Source organism: Ovis canadensis, chromosome 12, assembly GCF_042477335.2.
Source record: "Ovis canadensis isolate MfBH-ARS-UI-01 breed Bighorn chromosome 12, ARS-UI_OviCan_v2, whole genome shotgun sequence".
NCBI lineage: Eukaryota > Metazoa > Chordata > Mammalia > Artiodactyla > Bovidae > Ovis > Ovis canadensis.
In genome coordinates this window covers 69,387,929-69,404,458 of record NC_091256.1, presented here as the reverse complement: position 1 = coordinate 69,404,458, position 16,530 = coordinate 69,387,929, and the positions used below count along the sequence as shown (strand labels likewise).

The 16,530-nt window shown below is 44.4% G+C and overlaps 1 non-coding gene across 1 annotated transcript; it reads right to left on the bottom strand.

Moving 5' to 3' along the window:
- Nucleotides 1–16,058: 16,058 nt before the first annotated feature.
- Nucleotides 16,059–16,130, bottom strand: TRNAG-CCC (transfer RNA glycine (anticodon CCC)). Its single transcript has one exon. It is a non-coding gene; the product is annotated as a tRNA-Gly (tRNA).
- Between the last annotated feature and the right edge of the window lie 400 nt (nt 16,131–16,530).

The window sequence follows — 16,530 nt, the reverse complement described above, 5'->3', positions numbered from 1 at the left end:
GAAATGCTCCCATGAGGAATTTATTAAGTATAATTGACCCTTGAATCACATGACTTTGAACTGCATGGGTTCACTTACAAGTGGATTTTTTTTTTTTTGCACTAAATGCACACTATACAATCTGAGGTTGACTGAATATGTAGATGCAGAACCACAGATGCCCAGAGCAGACTGTAACTCAGATTTTCATTGCATGGAAAATGGAGGGGTGGGGTGCCGCACTGTCCAAAAGTAAACTGCATTCTCATTTGGGTCTTAAATGTTAGAACCATTTCTTTAAAGAGATGCTTAGGCATAATTCTGTTCCACAGGCCTTGCAAGTCTTATCTTTTAAGTTGTGATTTGGGTATACCCATATCTCCTCCTCCATGTCCTAAATACCGAGCCTCTGAACTAATCATATAATACATTCTGGTTCTTTCAAAGGAAAGCACACACAGTCAACAGTTGGCTTTTGATAGCTTGTTTCATGAAATATTTGAGGACATTTGCTTACCATATAACTCATACTGTAGAGGAATATCATTACCAACTCCTGCTGGGGTCTTCTCGGATATATCTTGGCAATCCTAGCTGCTCTTCACAGGATCATGTGCTTTGATTTAGAGTAACTAGACACTGGCCGATCATTACCCCTTTCTGCATATCAGTTTTGTTCCTTATATTGATTCCTGCATTTTGCTCACATGATGTGAGCTTTGATTAAATCCACCTTGACCTCTTGCAATTGCAATGCAGAGTATCAAGGCACCTTTGTTTTTCCAACAGTTTGAGTAGACGACCAGTTGGTTAATATTGATATCGATTCTAGGCCCTTGGAGAGATGAGCTCTCATTCAAAAGAAAGACGCTTTGCTTGTCTGCTTGCAGGCAGAAGGGAGGTTTGGCGGTTGGTACAGCACTTCCCGGCTGCCCATTCCTACAGCTAGGCTGCTGTTGTTTTGCTGCTGTTAAAAATAACTAGTTGGAGGGAGAGTGTGGGCTTGCAGTGGTATCAGCCTATGTAGAGAGATTTAAAATGCTGTGAACGTGTTCCGACTTTCCTCAGCTCTCAGGAACCTCCTATTGCTCATTGGCTTCTCACAGGCGAGTATCATTAAGCAGACAACATAGATCACAGGGGAAGGACAGCACCAGAGTAGGGACGAAGACTTTTTGTGTACAACATGTACCTGTTTATAGTTCAGTGATTTTGCTTGTTTTAGATCTAGTAGAATTGCTCCCATTCCCAGAACCTGGGGGTGGAAGAGGGGGTGCTTCGTGTATGACATTAATTGACCTCGTGCCATTGTGTTTTGGCAAATGTCATGGCTACAGAAATGCTAGAGTGCTCACAGTGGACAAATAAAGTAACAGATATTTATACAGGACTCCTATAATAGAGACCAAGGACTGGTGATAGAGAGAAGCCTTTGTGATTTTCTACAGCAGCTGTAGCTCACGTTGTGACTGTGGACACTTCACTTCCTGACTTTGAAGCTCAGTGTCCCTCTTTGTAAACTGGGGGCAATTTAGCACTTTGCTTGGCTCCTCACATATCATTTAGCTCATTATAGCTTATAGAGGTCAGGGTTGGCCTGAGGCAAAAGTGTACCCCATGCAAAGTTCACGTGCATATTGCTTGGAAGTCCACTTCCAATGCCAATTCTGTGCTTCTGGATGAGAACTCAGAGACAAGACGCAGTGAGCCTCTGAATGTCTCCACTTTACCTCCAGCTCTCGGGTGCAGAATGAATGTCAAATCGGATTCCAGGGATCCCCCAGCAGGGGACTGGCGTGGGACATGGGTGATACAATTTGGGGGTTGGTAAGACTGGTATGGGGAACAGCTGCCCGAATGATGGTGCAGTAAAGAGTCTGCCTGCCAATGCAGGAGAAGCAGTTTCAGTCTCTGGATTGGGAAGATCCCCTGGAGGAGGAAATGGCAACCCACACCAGTATGCTTGCCTAAAAAATTCCATGGACAGAGAGCCTGCCTGGCTACAGTCCATGGGGTCGCAAACAGTTGGACACAACTGAGCAATGAAGCACACAGATATGTACCTATGCTTCGTGAGTCCCTATTCAGGGGCCCAAATGACTGACCGGGTCCCCGTCCTCCTCCACACACCTCCTGAAGGGCTGGCCGTGGTTGTCTGGCAGGAATATGCAGAGGAACATGGCTGTTGCTAAGACACAAGATATGTGAAGGCTTTTGCTCCTGCCCCACTCCTGAACAGGAGTAAGAGTTCCCATTCTCTGGAGGTGAGAAGAAGGAGCTTCTTTGAGAAGGGTATCTAGAAAGGTATCCCTTCAGTGTTATTTTCCCCTAGAAGAACTAACAGAAATCCCCACTCTTTGGAAATAGAAAAGAGAAAAAACAGAGAGGGATTCCATAGATACAGTATCTGGCATATCAGGATACCCTTGATAACTTTTGGAGGTGAAACAGGCAGAAGCTGGAGGTGGAGAAAGAAAAGAGAGAGAAGAAGTAGAGAGGGGTGAGAGAAGAGGGCAGGGCAGGGAGGGAGTTAGAGAGTCAGTAAGCGTCTGCAATAAAACACTTGAAATCAGAGTCAGCAACCGCAGCCCATAAGCCAAATCCAGCCCACCACCTGTTTTTCCACAGCCCATGAGTTACAAATCGTTTCTACATATTTAAATGAAAAAAATCAACTGAGGAATAATATTTGGTGCCGTGTGAAAATTATATGAGATCCGAATATCAGTGTCCATAAATAAAGTTCTCTTGGAGTGGGGCTGTACCCATTGATTATTGACTACCACCGCCTTTGCGCCTCGGCAGCAGAGTTGAGCAGGTGTGGCAGAGGCCATATGGCCCCCAAATCAACAAAATTTACTATCTGCCCCCTTCCTGGCAGATTTGCTATCTGCTGACCGCTGCACTAGATAGCATCTTAAATGTTGGTCTGTTGATTGAATTTAGTAGTCTCAATTTCCCACAAGAAGTGCTTAGCAGTTTTGTTATTGTGTATCTTTTCTGGTAAATCGAGGGGGCCAGTGCTGCAAAGACCCAAACAGAAAGGCCTTCCCATTCTCTCTGGCTCTGCCCTGACCCTCAGCCACCTGCATTCCTCGTAGGTCCATCTCACACTGCTCTTTTTGGAAGCCAGCCTGCTTCCAATGTACGCGAGATTTTTATTTGAGCAGTCCCATGAGGACAATATCCAACTTCTTGAAATATCACAGAAAAATAAAGTTATATATGGAAATATGTGTGAAACTTGTTACAATGATTTCCATTTCTTACAAAGAAACTATAAGCGCAGCACAGCCATATTTGAATAATTGAATGTATATTAATCACAGTGTGATATGTCATGTTATTAAACTTCATCATAATAGTGACTGTCTGATAGCATATGGTATAGATCGTCTCTGTCTAATTAATCACACTTGTGGTATATGTTTTGTATTGCTGCAGTGAATACTGCTATATTTGAACAGTTGCTGTACCTCGGAAAGCACATATTAGGTATTCAAAGATGCCTGTTCTCCCCAGTGGCATTTTTCATCCTGTTAACACTTGCAAAATGGCTGTTGGATAAGAAACTAACATTCCCCAACCTAGAACTGTCTTGATTCCCACTACTTTCCAGCAACTAGATCTCTCTCTAATTAGGTTCCTGTGTAAACTAACCATTTTTTTAATAGGGTTTTTTTTTTTTTTTTTTGGCAGTTCGCTTTGCTTTTGACTGGCTGAATCCTCATGTATTCCCCGAGGAACTTGTTACATAATCCAAAGGCAGGTTTTTTAACTCAGGGGAATCTAGTTCAGTTGGAAGGACAGGAATATATTGAGAGAGAGAAAGACGGAGCCATAAAATAGTTATAAGACTGCCTCGCATAGAAGCTTCTTGTGAGCTCCAGGCGGCGAGTGGGCAGGTGCTGAATTGGCCGCTGAGAGGTGGAAGGAAATCAGAGCCATGGTGGAGGGTTGGGTTAGGGAAGGAAGAGAGGCAGGGATGTTTTTCTGAATGACTGTGTATGAAAAGAAGATGGGAGCAGGTTCAAGGTCAGAGAGATGAAATGCAAATGATGTGTGCTCAATCGTGTTCGACTCTTTGCAACCCCATGGCCTGTAGCCCACTAGGCTCATCTGTCCATGGAATTTTCCAGACAAGAATACTGGAGTGGGCTGCCATTTCCTTTTCCTGGGGATCTTCCCAGCCCAGGGATCGAATCTGCATCTCTCCTGTCTCCTGCATTGGCAGGCAGTTCACTGCTGCACCAGAACATGTTTAGACGAAAGTGTGGAAGGAAAAGAAGGAAGTCTGTGGGTCTAGATGTGATCTGAGACGGCGAGGTCCACATGCGAATATGGTTTTTCCTGCTAGGTGTGCTCCGGGAGAACCACTGTGCAAGGAGGTTGGGTGTGCCAGAGAAAGAGCTTGTCAAAGAGTATTTAAGGCCAGGGATGGAGTTGGATTTGTGAGCACACATTGTGTGGGTGTTGGGAAGGAGAGAAAATAGAAGGAAAGGGGCTGTGGGGAAAGGCATTAATTGCTTCCCGCCTGTTCTGTAACCTGCCATAAACACAGTTTCCCCATCAGGCTTTTTAATGGGCCGTTGAGGTGGACGCATGGCTCTGCGCCCTGTCAGAAGTGATGGTATTGAGGTGGACAGCCCTGGGGCTCTGCTTCCCCCTTGCTGTTCATCATGTCTGAATTAAAAAGGGAATTGTTTGGACAAGCCTGCTAAGTGAATGTTTTTCCAGCGTTAGTGGGAGAGCATAAGGAGCTCCCATTGGATAGAAACAGCATCTAACCACCTCGGGCTGTGCCGGGAGAGAAAATTTATATAACATCATTCACATAGTATCTTTCCTCTGCTTCCCTGGTTTCCTGCATCTCAGATTGGTCTAAAGCATCTGTCCAAAACTGCCCAGGGTTGAACTTACCCTGCATCCATTTCCTAAATTGTCCAAAACCATCAGTCCTGTTTGGACACTCTGATTTGGTCCTGCTCCAGCAAGATTGTGAGTGACCATGTTTTCATTTGAACGTGTGTGTGTGTGTGTGTGTGTATGTATATATACACACACACACGTGTAGTGCTGAAAAGAGAGGAACTCTGGTTGTAGAGACTCTCCAAAGATTCAATTCCTATAGGAAAGTGTTCAAGCAAAATTATCTGCATGAGGTTTTTTGCTTCTCTGTAAAAGTTACATTGAGCCACAGGAATCCCAGCTCCAGGGATATCTGTAGTTGTTCCATCCCCAGTCTGTTTTCCAGTGGAATATACTGAGGAAGCCAAATAAAAGTAAGCAGAATTGTCCAAGGCTGTGTTATGCAGGACAATGTCCAATGAATAGTTGGGTCTGTACGTTTGGAAGGGGAAGAGGAAGCCACTGGGGAAAGGGGAGACCAGGACCAGCAGCTCATGTCAGGGGAGAGGTGCTGGGATTCTTGTGTGTCTTGGAGCAGGTCTCTCTGAGGCTGCCTAGTGAGTGGAGTGGGGGGGGGGCAGTGTGGGGACTGCACACCTCAGCAGCAGAGAGGCCTGGAAGGAGAAGCTGACATGGGGCTGGAGAGAAACCTGCTCTGCCAGTAGAGAGGGTGGGGCCAAGGAGGAGAGAAATGGTTGTCGTGGCCAAAAGCATTCCTCGGTTCTGCTTGCTCCATTAACTCTGCGGAAGGAGGGCCTCGGTCCCAGCCAGTGCAGGTGTGAACGCTCAAGTCATCAGTTGGAAAATTGGGCCCTGGAGGCGGGAGCCGCCAGCTGCTCTGTGATGGGCTCTAATGCCTTCCAAGTCAAGGCTGAGCCCAGTATCCCTACCCTGGCGCCCCTTTCCCAGCAGGGTACTTGGCCCCCCACTGCCATCCTCCTCCCTCCAACCCTTTGCAGCTTCCCATGTAATTTGCTTGTAACAAGCCTCATAAAGTTTGATCGTGCTTGCTAGGCTAGGACTGCGGACAGACCAGTGGAGTGAGCTCGTGTTTCTGGCAGTGGAGCACGAGGGTTAATGCGAGTCCCAGAGGGAGCTGCCTGCCTGGGCTTTTTCAGGAATGGGAGGCAATTTAACAACCTTCAGGCTTTCAAGGTGCCGGGAAAGGAAAACCTGACCTGCTCTTGGTGGGCTATATAGCCACGTTCTTTGAATTCTTATGGTCTTTCAGCTCCTTTGACAAGTCCCCTTCTCTCTTCTCGGCCCTCATCTCCTGGGACCTTCAAATCATTATGAAGCCAAACCTTTATTGTCATCTCATTGCCTTGAACCATTGGCCCAGCCAGCATTTCACTGTCTCTTCCATCACTCTCCATCCTCCCAACCTCTCTTAATTCCTTTTTGGTATGCTGTCATACCCCCCTATTCCTCCTTCACCAAAAATCCGCACTTCCTACTGCCCACCCCCCAGCCCCCACTCCTGTCTTCTCCCTCCTTTCCTCTCCCTCCCCCCATCTCTCTAGCGTTCCCATATCCTCTGCACTTTCCTGGACATCTGCCATAGGCTTATTGGCTTGGCCTCTCAGTGGTACATGGACAGATGGACAGAGACCAGAGCAATGAAGCAGATAATTTCCCAAGGTGAACTAAAAGGCTTTACTCTTGATTCTTTCAATCCACCCAAGGCACTTCTCAATTTAGCAAACATGTGTGGTACATCATTCTGGACAGCCACCATGTTAAACTGTGGGCCTTCACTCTACTGTTTACCTTGGAATCTGAATCACCACAACTTTTACTACAGATATTACTACTAGACCACCTTTTGCAAATAGTACTGCTATTAATTTGCAAGCTTATTAAATAACTCTTCCAATATTATCCATTCAAATGAACGCATCTTTGCTGGGTACCTTCTATGTGGCAGTCATTATGCTAATCATTGGAGACATACAATGCTCTTCATGGGACTTACAAAAATCTCTGGAATAGTCAGGCCCCAGAATTATCACTGGCTAGTCCAAGATTACAGAGCTAATGAATGTACAGCTTGGATTTTTTTTTTTTCCATTAGAGCTAGTTTTTCAGTTAGAGCATGGTTTCTCAAACTTGGTTGTACAACACTGGAATCACTTGGACAACTAAAATATACTGATGTCTGGGTTCCACTCTGAGAGATTCTGATTTCACCTTGATGGGGTATGGCCTGGGCTCATGATTGTTAAAAGTTCCCCCAACCATTTCTAATACATGACAAAGAACTGCCATCTAGAGCAGTGTGTGAACTGAACCACCTCAAATTGTTTCTGTGTTTTTAGTGCTTGCTTACACAGGAATGAGCCCTGGTCCCTCTGTGAAGCCAGACACTTAGGTACACACCTCTGTCTCCTGTATTTTCTATACGACCCATAAGGTTTAGCACAATGCTTAATGTGCCAGAAAGAGGCATCACTACCTGTTGGATGACTACAAGTAGCATAACAAGTTGGAGGGTGGGGTTTAGCGGCGGGAAAGATTAGCGAATGAGTTCTCCGCTCCTCACCTGGCGGCAGTGGACCTGAGCCATCCGACACCTCTTAAAAACACCACACAACAAAATGGCTCCTTGTTTCTTGGTTTGTTTTTGGCTGCACTGGGTCTTCGTGGCTGTGCGCAGTCTTTTTCTAGCTGCGGTGCACAGGCTTCTCATTGTGGTAGCTCCTCTTGTTGCAGAGCAAGGGTTCTAGAGCACATGGGCTTCAGTAGTTGTGGTGCGTGGGTTTAGTTGCCCCGCAGCATGTGGGGGACAGTCCCTGACTAGATATTGAACGTGTGTCCCCTACATTGGTAGATGGATTCTTAACCACTGGACTACTAGGGAAGTCCCTGGCTCTCCTTTTGAGTTCATTCCTTTACTTGCCCTCTCTCTCAATTTTCCCCACTTTTATCTCTCGCAGGATTCTCCAGGAATTGTCCCTTTCCATTAAAAAATTTCTATTTTCCAGACTAAACCAAAGCCAAGTTAGCTTTCTAGGACACTATCCCCCCGTCAAAGCTAGCACCTGAAAGCCAGGCTTTGCCCCCAGCACAAGGAGAATCCAGGCCCTCTGCTCTTCCATTGTTGCCCATGTTGCCCAAGGGCCTCCATGTAGAGGAGCCACGGATGTGAGCAGATCTCAAAGCCTTCGAGGAACATGGCCACACTCTTTGTCCCACACTGTCTGAGCCTGCACCAAAATACCTTTAACTCTCCTTTCTTGGTAATATGGGCTCTTTCCAGCAAGCACCTCAAGACTCTCCCAGTTTCTGCTCTCTGCCCAGTTCCACATCCACATTGTTAGGTATTTGTTACAGTAGTATCCCACGATCAATACCAATTTCTGTCTTAGTCTGCTGAGGCTGCTATAACAAAATACCACAGACCGGGTGGCTTATACAACAGGAATTTATTTCTCACTGTTCTGGAGGCTGGGAAATCTAAGATCAAGGTGCTATCATAGTTGGTTCTGTTTGGGGAGGGCTCCCTTGCAGATGGCTGTCTTCTTCTTGTACCTCACATGGCAGACAAAGATCTCATGTCTCTTCCTTTCCCTATAAGGGCAGTAGTCCCATCATGAGATCCTCTCATAACCTCATGTAACTCTAATGCCTTTCCCAAAGGCCTTCTCTCCGAATGCTAGTGCAATGGGGATTAGGGCTGCGATGCATGAATTTTTTAGGAGACACAAATATTCATTCCATACTCATAGGTAAGGGCTTCCCAGGTGGCTCAGTGGTAAAGAATCCATCTACCAATGCAGGAGATGCAAATCGAATCCCTGGATCAGGAACATCCCCTGGAGGAGGAAATGGCAACTCACTCCCATATTCTTGCCTGAAAAGTCCCATGGACAGAGGAGCCTGGCAGACTACAGTCCATGGGGTCTCAAAGAGTTGAACGCAGCTAAGCACGCATGCACGTAGATAAGATACACTCTATATCTGTGGTTGGGCAATGGGATTAGAGTCTTTATCTCACAAGAACTCAAAGGACCACTTGTCAGTAAATCCTTACCCCTCAAAACTTCTTGGTTCTAGAACAAAGTACCATAGTTCCATCTTTCAAAATATAGAGCTGTGAGAGATGGAGGTAGGGAAGGGTCAGATTTTTGCTTTTAACGAGTTACTGGAAATGATTCATTCATTCATTCATTCATTCATTCAGTGAGGGGGACAGTGGGTTGTGAAAGAGGGGCAAGTAAAGGATAATAGAGAGGAAAGCCTGTGGCATATCAGGAAAGCCCTCAGGTGTCACACTGGAGAGTCTGGGCTTCTTGTCACACCCAGACTTCTAGACTCAGGGAAGTGACCAGCCAGTCACTGCCACAGGATCTCTTCTGCCACTAAGCATTTGGGATACAAGGGTGGCTTCAAAAACAACTTCTCAAGTGCCCAACTGATTGTCAGATGGCAATGCCACCTCCACCTATGAAGAGACTCTCAGGTCAAAGCTTCAAGGACATTCCTCCCATCATGTGGAGCTTGTCTGCAATAAAAGAAAAGAGTAGGCGATCTCTAGTTGGGTATTATACTCTCTTTGAGGACTGCAGTTATATCACTAACCTATTTTAAACAAGGACTCACCCACCCCACTGCCAAAAAAAAAAGAAAACTTATGTTTCCAGAGGCACCTGCTATATCTATTCTCTGTTGATGCCAGAGATTTTTAGGAATGAAGTGTTCCATAGCTGTAATTTTTAAAATCCCACCTAAAACATGGCTCCATTGTTCTTCTGTCTGACACTACCGCTTCTATTCTCTCCCATAAGTCCCTTCTTAACAGAAAAAGGGCAAGAATCATTCCAGAGCTGAGGCCAGAAAAGACCTCACTGAATATATCTGTTTGCTTTTTAAACATCATTATAGGAGTCTCTAGGAATTCCATGTGTTCTGTTTGCTGAAGAGCCTTGAGTTCTCAATGAAGTTGAGTTTACAGATGCTCCAAGGGAACTTTATGTCCCTCACCACACACCCAGGGACAGGCATCACTGACTCTTTTCTCAATGTGAGAGTGTGTGTGTGTGTGTGTGTGTGTGTGTGTGTGTGTGTGTGTGTGTTAGTCGCTCAGTCATGTCCAGCTCTCTGTGACCCTCATGGACTGTAGCCCTCCAGGCTTCTCCATCCATGGGATTTTCCAGGCAAGAATACTGGAGTGGGTTGCCATTTCCTTCTCAAATATACATATATATATATATATATATATATATAGCTTTTAGAGAAAGTAAAACACTTATTTCTGTTAATTCTGGGCCATTTTCTGTTCACCTTAACTTTTTTCCAGTCCGATTTTGCCATTCAGTCTCTGCCATAAGACAGTCATATTCAAAAGTAGAAGAAGGAACTCTTGAAAGAGAAGGAAAGGATTTCTGGGTGAGAAGATTCAGACTGCTATGAAGGGCAGCAAGAACTTTACAGATTTTATCCTCATGACAACTGGAGAGGGGAGGGCAAGTAAAAGCATCTCCATTTCACAAATGAGGTTACAGAAACTCAGAAAATTTGAATAATTTCCCCAAGATCACAAAGGTGGGAAGTAGCAGACTGGGTTCTACCGGTGTGCACACAGGGCAGGCTCCTAATTAGTATCTGTGGATTTGAAATCCCGTGTATCATATTAGCTGGGGGAAGAGAAGGCTTTCTCTGATTAATTTGGGAGAGTGATTAATGAGGGATGCAAAATTTGATAAAAAGAATATGCCATCAGATTTGTAAAGTGCCTTTCTGCCTTAGAAAACCTTCCGCAGCTCTTTTCTCATAAGACAGAAGGACCAAATGAAGTATGGATGTTCCAGGCAAAGAAACTGCCGCTTGCCAGGATCATTTAATGAATTAGGGACAGACTAGGGGATGAACCTGGGCTGCTGGCACCTAAGTCAGAGACTTCAGCACTGCAACTATGTTTCACAAGTTTTGTGATTCTTCAAAAGGAGTACAGATTTCCAGAGACCACCCCACATCCACTGTATCACTGTTTCTGGGATTGGGGATGCTTTATCCTGGCACCAAGTTTGCGAACATTTGCACTATTTTCTTGTTTTTTGGCTACTTAGACATGTCCCCGGAGAAGGCAATGGCAACCCACTCCAGTACTCTTGCCTGGAAAATCCCATGGGCGGAGGAGCCTGGTAGGCTACAGTCCATGGGGTCGCGAAGGGTTGGACACGACTGAGCGACTTCACTTTCACTTTTCACTTTCATGCATTGGAGAAGGAAATGCCAACCCACTCCAGTGTTCTTGCCTGGAGAATCCCAGGGCTGGGGGAGCCTGGTGGGCTGCCGTCTATGGGGTCGCACAGAGTCGGACACAACTGAAGCGACTTAGCAGCAGCAGCAGCAGCAGCAGCAGCAATGTCCCTTCTGTGCACTGAGGTGAAACCCCTAAGCCTCCTCTAAGACACTGGTGTCTTTAATCCATACAGTGACTATTCAACAACAGAAACAAGAAAATACCCCTTGTTGGCTCTCATTTTCCACAAACTTCACTGTTAGCTCATTCTTCCTTATGTCTAGCTATAGCTTTTCTTTATTCAAGTGTTTTTTAATTAATTTTCTCATCATTAGGAAGAGAGAACATATGATTGCCATCTTTCTTGTAATAGCAGTCCCTATAATTGAAAGCACCTCTTCTTTCTTCAGAATCTTCTGCCTCAGACTGAATTCTTGCCCTTGTGGCATCAGAGTTATGAAGTATTTTTAGACTAAGGCAATTTTGAGTTGCAGACCCTGAGGAGAACTTCAGAGAGATGTCCCGAAGATACACTTTTTTTTTTGATGTGATAAATTTTGATTAATATTATTAAAGATTCACACTAACTTCACTTAAGAAAACATACATTTCAGTTTCCTTTTGTTGCCCTATATTTCATTTTTTAAAAACCTAACCTAAAGTTATAAAGCATATAAAATTAAAAACAAATTTTAAAATCACTGATATACAGTGATATACTATAAAAATCACTGAAAGTGACCAGACTTCTTTTACCCATTGCTCAATCCAGATTTACAGCTGCCCAGTACCTGGAGGGAAGGGTGGGTCAGACAAGCTCATATTTTTTCTCACTTTTCTGTAACCTCTTTCCCCTCTTACAAGAAAGAAAGTGTCAAGTAAAAAGTGAGAAAACACCCTCTCTCCCTACCCCCATCCAAAATAACTCAAACTATTTATTTCACCAAATCCCTAGGAGATAATTCTAGTTTGGACTTGAAAAGAATGTTCTTGTGTGTATTTCTTCATGTCATAAAAGATCACAGTAATGCCCTGGGTCGGGGGTGGGGGGGGGGACACATCTTTGGGAGCTACGACAAGGTTAACAGAAAGGAGCAGAGATCTCCATCCACAGTCAAGTCACTTTGACCACGTGTTCCTCCTCTTGTTGTCTAGTCGTTAGGTTGTGCAACTCTTTTATGACCCCATGGCCTGTGGCCCCTCTGGCCATGGGATTCTCCAGGCAAGAATACTAGAGTGGGTTGCCATTTCCTTCTCCAGGGGATCTTCCCTACCCAGGGATTGAACCCACATCTCCTTCACTGGCAGGTGGATTCTTTACCACCTGCACCTCCTGGGAAGCCCACTCCTCTTCCAGCACTTGGATAATAGTTGTGTTCACTTAGTCAGTGACACCTCTGGTAGCACTGGGGGCTTGGGACTTCCTTGCCTCTCTTGCTGTATTCTAAAAAGTTTATTAAATGTATGCATTAGCACCAGATTCAATACCCAGTCAAATTCTAAGTTCTGAATCCAGCAAAAAAAAAAAAAATTATAATAATGTGTAGTTAACTGCTGTTTATTTCCTCTTATTCTACCTTTTCCTTCTGCTTGTTAGAAAATTTTAGATATTTGGAAATAGCCAACTAAAAAAATAAACTCATTGAAGAAGGTGTTCATGTCAGCACAGTTTTCCTTCCCAGTTCTACCAACAGAAGCTCCACAGGCAGAATTATTCAGCAAAGAAACCTGGAAGCCCCGTGGAGAAGGAAGTAGTGACATTAACACATGGGATTGGCACACAGAGTAAGTGCCTGTCGGCAGGAAATATGTACAGACATGGTGCTTTATGACCCGTAGATGCCACTCTTCCCATCACCAACCAACTTTATCTGGAAAGACCATTCTGCCTGATGTCCTAAATGTCACAGACAAAAAAGAGCTTTTTTGTTCCTAAAGAATCATTTCCTTACTCAAGGCTTTGGGCTGTCAATGCATAAAATCTATTAAAAAAAAAAAACACACACAAAAAACAAAAAACCGAACCTGGGAAAGACATCAATGGCAACACCTTCCTCTAGCTCAGGGGATCAGAGCTGTAAAGGAAGACACGACAGACATAGCCAACCCCTTTCCATCACAGCCAAAAAACAAATGTGCCCTGCAGATGCCTTGGACTGCAATGGACATTTGGCTCAGGACTGCCTACATTTGTTTCACAGTCAACCTCACACATACCCTGACAGGAGCAATCAAATGGTCTCTCTTCTGCTGTACTCTGAGCATATACACACTCAACTGAGCAGATCAGATGTTCCACTATCCACCCTAGGAAACTTCAGGAAGGGAAAATGCAGAAACATCCCTTCCACTCAGTAAGTCTTCTTTGAGAACCATGGTTATAATGGCTTTACAGAAAGAGATGGATGATTGAAAAGCAGTTTCTTCGAATTAAGACATTACTATTCTGTTGCAGCCTAGAATGCCAATCAGATCAAAACAACACAAGCAAACTCCTTGACTCCTTAGACTATGAATTGATGAGATACTATCTGGTGTCTCCTGCTGGAGGAAATGTCTTGAAGCTCCACATGCACATGTTATCACAGAAACATACTCAAGAGGCATCCCCAAAGGTTGGCCTAATGACACACAGTTTCTGGTGGCTTTCTCCCTTCCTTTTTTAGCATTCCTACTTTCCTGCCTTCCTACCTTCTGTGTTGTTGTCCAAGAATGTCTCCCTCTTTAGACCTGACCTTTTGTTCCTTCCTGAGGTGATTCCCATGGGGATCTAACTTTCTGCTTGCTTTCTACCAGCCTAACTGGAATTGAGATAACCATGGCTGGCTGTTTCATGTTGCAAGTTTTTGTGCTAGTATCATTCCCAGGTGACATTATCCTTTAAAACTTTTGTTGATGTTGCATTCTGAAGAAATGGCAATTGTGGAGCCTACATGCAAATGGTAATCAGGAGTTCTCATTTCTACAAAGACTCCTGAATTCTAAAGCTCTTTCTTCAAAAGATGATACCTGTATGCAATTCTTCTTTTCAATCTAATCCAGCAAATATGTTGCTGGTAGTAACAGAACTGTGTTCTGGTACATCACTGACCCAGGTACTACAGAGGAATGAAAGAGGTATGTCTTGTTTTCTTCAAGGCACCTGTTGGTGCAGATGAGATTTGACAACATCTGAAATGGCCACAGAGCAGTAGGATAAAACTCAAAATCAGACACTAAATTCTGTTGCAGAGCTGACAATACTACACAAGTTCAAAGTGGGATCAATCAATGTGAATGGCTATTCTGGAGGGTGAGTGGGTTAGCAGTCGACTGGCAGAAGGGGCAAGCCATTCAACGTATGGAAAATGTGCTCAGCTATAGTAGGGATCAGAGCTAACTCAAAGCTGATGCTCTGAGCTGTGTCTAGGCACTGAGTGAAAGGCTGCCTCTTTTGAATTGTATTTTGTACCTTCAGATGGCTCCCAAGGTGAAGGTGAGATAAGAAGCCATTTGCCCACGAGCAGGCCATCAACACTGTCCGTGCTGGTGATCTCGAAGCCTGGTTCTCCACACACAGCATGAGCAAATAGCTACCCCAAATGGGAAGTGAAATATTTCCAAATATCAAGTGCCCAAGGTCAACTGTTCAATCCTGGGTAGGCCAGTTGGCTCTGCCTGTTTCACGACATAAGTGTGTGCTTTCTAACACCAGGTCAACTGTTCCGTGTTAGTTATAAGAAGTCTAGAGAAGAACATAAGTGAGTTGTGAAGAACCTGCCACCACTGTTAAAATATCCACAGTTTTATACTGGCTGTTCACCCGTGTTGTGTTGGCAATCTCAAAGCTTTTTTTTTTTATCTGTTTGTTTTTGTTTCTATAGAGCACATCATTTATTTATTTTTTTTTCAGGAGACCACGCCCCCACTAGAGCACATCATTTAAAACATACTCATAATAGCTGTATAGCATAGTGGCTGAGTGTAGGCAACCCACATTGCTGGGTTAAAATCCTAGCTCTTCTCTTTAGCTGAATGACTTTAGACAAGCTACTTGATGCAATTGTGCCTCAGCTTCTATCACTTTGAAAAATAGGGATGATGAAAATAATATTTTAATAAGATTATTTGGGGGAATAAATGAGATAGTACATGTGCAAGGGTTAGAAGACTGCCCTGGTATGTTGGGCATGCGATAAATAGCAAGTCACCACTAGGATGATGGTTATTATTCATCCCGAAGGGATCTTACAGAGCATCTAGTTAAATAATACCATTTTTACAAATAAGGAAACTCAGTTCTCCAGAGGTAAAGTGACTTTCTGAGGTTCATTAGTTACGTAGGTACTAGTTCCCTTGGCTCCTGACTTATTAAAAATACAACGTACGTGCATGCGTTATCTCATTCATTAACAAAACACATTCACATATATTATTCCCCAAACTCTCCCTGTTACACCACGTTGCCTCTCCTAAACTGAATGCTGAAACATTTTTCAGACACCCAAGTATCAGAGTTCCACAAGCTATGGTTCTCAGTGAGATCTGGAAAGAGGTACTTGTGTAGTGAGATGAGGGAAGGGCATGGAGAGGCCATGTCCCAACATGGCAGCAGGCAAATACGAGGCCTTTGGTGCTGTGGCAAAGTTATGTTCCATTATTAATTTGCTGCTGTGTTAATTTGGTCATTTTTATGAGCAGCAGAGAGCATTCCTTCAGGGGGAGCTGCATGAGATATGCCGTGGGCCCAACTGTCCCAACAGGCTGTCAAGACAGTGCCTCTTTCTCTTTGGTGATTAGGAGCCATGGCTACAATGACACCAGGTTTTGCTGCATTTTTTTCTTTCTTTTTAAAAAATATTTATTTAGCTGCCCCGGGTCTTATTTGTGGCACGTGGGATCTTTAGTTGCAGTGTGTGAATTCTGAGCTGAGGCTTGTGGCTTATAGTTCCCTGACCAGGGATTGAACCTGGGCCCCTGCTTTGGGAGTGCAGAGTCCTAGCCCCTGAACCACCAAGGAAGCCCTATTTCTTCTTTCTTAAAGAGCTTAATCCGGCCTTCATGAAACAGTATCAGCTTGTCTTTGGTCACTTGAAGTCCGCCTCTTCCTCCGCCCTGTCCCTTGCCTGAATCATCCCACCTCCACAATGACTAACCAGCTGTGTCACAGTCATCCATTTAGGGGTGTCCTTTTGATGGAGTGTAGCTGTCTTGTACAGGCCTCACACTCCTCAGACACTTCTCTTTTTCTTCAAGCAGAAGGAGAAACTGTTTTACCAGAACTTCTTCAAGGGAGACCATTGTGCATTTGAAATGAATCACTTAGGCTGGTGAGATGAGACTTCACATTTAAGTTACATTACCTAACAGTAGCCTGGTGGAGTATTCAAATTTGAGGCAGAATTACATGGGACATTAGA